We start from the raw sequence: 4,471 nt of genomic DNA, 5'->3' as shown, positions 1-4,471 counted from the left end.
AGAAGTTTATACTTTGTAAAGGATTTAAAAAAATTATAGGTCTCAGACACAACATCACTGTGTCTTCAGGGCAGAAATTGGCAAGCTAAATCCAGCTACAAGAGCTGACAAACATTGCTGCAGAAATGCCCCAGCACTTCTGTCAGGGATGCAAAGAGGTGTGCAAGAGTGTGGGCTCGTTAGAAATGGGAAGCTTGGATTATGGATCTCCATGCTTGCTACAAAATGCCTGCAGACTTGTCTATCTGCAAGAGGCAAAAACAAACCTACAAACTGACTGTTACTTTATTCTCTTGTTTTAGTTATGAGCCATTCCTTAGGGAAAGGAAGGAAGAAAAGGACTTTTATAGACTTAGAATAAAAATTCCTGTGTTTAGCAACATTTCTCTTCCTCTAATTGTTTTATTTAAAGCCTTCCCTGGACCAAACATGTTTTCTAAAAATGTCAAATTCCCTATTAAAATAGGATTTCTCTGATGTTCAGTGCACTGTCTGAGCAGGACAATGGAAAAAGTGTGAGTGGAAATAAATCTGCAGTCTTGACTTTTGGACATCTGAAAGTAAAACATTCCCAATGGATTTTGTTTAAAAATATTTTTTAAAAATAATGAGAAATAGGAAAAGTGCACTGAAAGACACAGAATGCAAATTAATTTAATAGTTTTTTGCAAGCTTAATTTATACTAACTAGCATTTGAATGCTAAAAACTGCTCAGAGAGATTGGTTACTTTAATGTTAATGTACAGGACAAATTGTCTCTAAATCCCCTGTGTTTTAAAAGGGTGAATGCTCCAAGAGTTTACATCTCTAGCCAAGGTGGAGAGAGAAGGAAAAGCAATGTGGTTTTGCTTATAAACAATCTGGAAGTAGAGAGGCAATTAAAAGAATAAACAGAAGCTGTTGAAAATGTAATCTAAAAGTTGAACAGCCTTTCTCTGACAAGGGTTTTTAAAAACATTTTCACCAGACTAGTGCTAAAGGGAAAAGTCAATTACAGCAACAGTTTAGAAGAGTAGACTGCCAAAGAATAACTTTTTAGAAAAGTAGTGACTGGAATTTGTACATTTTTCAGACAGGTCCCATGGACATACCATGATAGCTTAAAGCAAATGAAGCATCTCTCAGCTGCAGTATTGGGTGTTTGAAATCTCCCTCTCTCTGAAATCCAGGAAAAAAACCCCACAGTGGAACAAACTCCTTACAGCACACTTCTTCCATAAAAATTCCCACAAGACAAGCCCTGAAGTTCAATGCAATGTCTTATGAGAACAAGACAACTTTGTGGCCCTTTTTGGAGAGTTTTCTGGGAGAAAGAAAAAGCTCTTGGAAAGAAAGCTCAATGCTACAGTGTGCAAAGGACACATAATATTTTTTTTCTTTGAGAATCTATAAAGATAGAAACATTTCAGAACTTTTCATCTGTGTTTTGTTTTGGGATAGGGACTCCTCATGACAGGAAGACAAGATTTGACAGAACAGTACTGGGCTGAAGTCTTCCCTTCCTCATGGCCTGGGCTCAAGGGAAGAGTTCAGGACAAAATATAGGGGCGATGATACTGTGGATTGTGTTGCCTCTTATGCAGCTTTTGTCCCTCCTTAAATGCCTTGTTCTACTTAATGTTGCAAAATTAAAACAAAATTTGTATCTAAATTGTCACTAAAATGAAAATAGGATAGGCAATACCATTCATGAGTATAGATTAGTAAAATACATTATTTTGAACTGGCCTCCTTAATTCATCTTAATGTCTGACTACCTTCCAGTGAGATATTAAGAGAACAGTGACACATATCCACTTTAAAAATACTTTTTGTGTTAAGTAGCTATTCCATTTTTCCAGTGTGTATAAGACTCTTAAATATCCTATGTAAATTAGGTTTCTTGGTGAGGTTGCAGGTCAAGAAGAATTAATCTCCTACATACACATCAGAAGACTCAGTCAAGCTCTACATAGAAATGTTTATAGGTATAAAGTCTAGCATGTTTTCTTTAACAGCCAGAGAAATTTAAATCCATATGCTACATATTCTATGCCTATCCAAAGGGTTTAACCTATTTGTTAGTTGTATGTGATTTACTTAGTCAGCCCCCGCAATTCTTGTTATTTTCCTGGTAGAATAGCAGGTTATAAAAATTTCTTCTTCCTGGCATTTGAAATGCTTTCTTCATTGCAGAAGCAGCTTTAACATTTGTTATTTAGAAAGGAAAAAGACCAGCAGTGATTTTATTTTAACTTCCAAAATATTAACTGTAGCTACTTTGGCAAGCATTACAATGTGGATTTCTGTTACCTTTGCCTAATTTTGCTATCTATTTTAACAAAAAATGTCATCCAAATGTAAGATAATCAGCTGGGGTGAGTAAGGTAGAACAGGGCATAAAGGCACCAATCACAGTGCGCATTGACCAAGAAAGAAAGCTGTGAGCTATGAAGACAACAAATAATTTATAAAGAAAGATAGGGAACATGATTGCAGTCTTTCTTCTTCCAGTAGAATAGTAATACCCCTGAGTCTGAAAAAGGCATTACACTAATGTAAGACCAAAATTATATCCAAAGGGCAGTTCAATTTACACTGGAAACAGAACCAAAAACAAGTCAGAGAAAGTAAAATAAAGTGATTATCACATCAAGCAGATTATTTCATTTTTGTTCATTACCTACTTTTTTTTTTTCTGTAAGAAAATTATCAATGCAAATGTTTTAAACAAAAAATAATAGAGACACTGCAATTCTACAGACAACTTCCAATGAAACAAGACATTATATTAAACTTACGTATATAACTATTATGGCCCCCACAAAATAAATATTTAACCTCAAGAATATTATTTTGCAGGCTGTTATATTGGATACCAGAAGAGAAGCAAATGTATCTAAAATTATATGAATGGGCTAGGAAGCATTGCTGTTACATTCATTGTAGAGCCTCAGCCATTGCCATGTCCCATATTACACTTCTGTTGAGAAATTAGATGGCAGATGAGATCTTGGAGCTGTTTTCCTATAAGCCACACTCGCTATGTGGTCACTATGGGCATGCAGTTCCTTTCTTTTGTCTGAGCAAAACCCCTCCAAAATTATACCATACAGACTCAAATTCTCAGAAGTGTGCTACATAAGCTCAGGAGAGGGAAAGGTGGGTGAAAACATTTTGGAATATAGGAAAAAAAAAATGGACAGGAAGAAGAGATATTTTATTACCTCATTGTAAATTAGCTCTTAAAGATTTCAGGACATAATTTTCAGGTCTCAAGGACAATTAAAAATATTCCTACTTTTATTTGATAAGGTAAATTTGTGGTCCTTTATATAAAGACATATCTTTTTTTATGGGTTCCTAATTACTCTGATACTTGGCCCAACATTGCATGACCATTTGCATTGTAATACTCATAGAAAGACTTTTAAAATCAAAAATTGTCAGTTGGTTCTCTTTGTATTTCTGGATAACTAATCTACGACCAAGACAGTAAATTTACACACAGTGTAAGTGCAAGGGGACGTACTGAAATTTATGCAAGGAGAATGACAATCAAGAGTCATCAGCTTCCCCATGAATACTGCTTGGATGTAACAGGGAAAAGAGTATCCTCCTTAGGAATGAGCAAAAATTATTATTTCTGGGAGGAAGATTCAGTGCAGTGAAATTACCCCTTTCATTTCCAGACTCACGTAATTTGTACAGAAATCCTTTCTCCACCCCCTTCCTTAATTCCCTGTTAAAATATTGTATTGTATTGCAGGATGTGCTAATTATATGTTTCTACAGACTAGTTAAAATTTAGTTATTGAACTCAAATGGCAAAGTCTGATTGTATTTTCAATAGTTTAGGCAGGGCAGACTGGCAGGATGCTGCTCTGTGGTGCCTGACAGTTCTCTCTGTAGGCCAACAACCAAGTGACACAACAAGCTGCATAACACTGCAAACACTCTTGAAGAAGTGAGCCTATAAACATGTCCCTGAAAGGGCCAGACAAGCACATTTTGATAACAATTGCAAATGAGAAAAAATTTTATAGAAGAGAGGACCCTTTTTATCATGGAAAACTTCCTTTTGACTTTTTGATAAGATATAAGAAAATACCTTTCTGATTTTTTTTTTTTTTAAGAAAGCATCTTTTCCTGTAACAAGAAGCTTTCTTACAAGCTACAATTTCTCTCTCTTATTCTTTTATTGCATCTTATATTTTTGTTTTTTAGTCATGGTGACTCATTTGCTGTAGAAATCAATTCTATTATGGAAAAACAAACCAATTATTTGATTGGGCTTTATACAGTATTAAAGTAAAAATAAAAGCTTTTTTGTGTTAAAAAAAAGAAGTTGACTGAAATGAACTGGATCTTGGAGAAAAGAACAAGAAAATCACCCACAAAATAAAAAGAAAATGTGCCAGCTGGCAATCTCAGATTAGCTGTGCCATTTGCTGTGGCAATCAAAGGTGTTTTCCTCAGTTATCTTCGTCA

Source organism: Lonchura striata, chromosome Z, assembly GCF_050655825.1.
Source record: "Lonchura striata isolate lonStrDom1 chromosome Z, ASM5065582v1, whole genome shotgun sequence".
NCBI classification, from domain to species: Eukaryota; Metazoa; Chordata; class Aves; order Passeriformes; family Estrildidae; genus Lonchura; species Lonchura striata.
Note: the sequence above shows the minus strand (reverse complement) of the source record.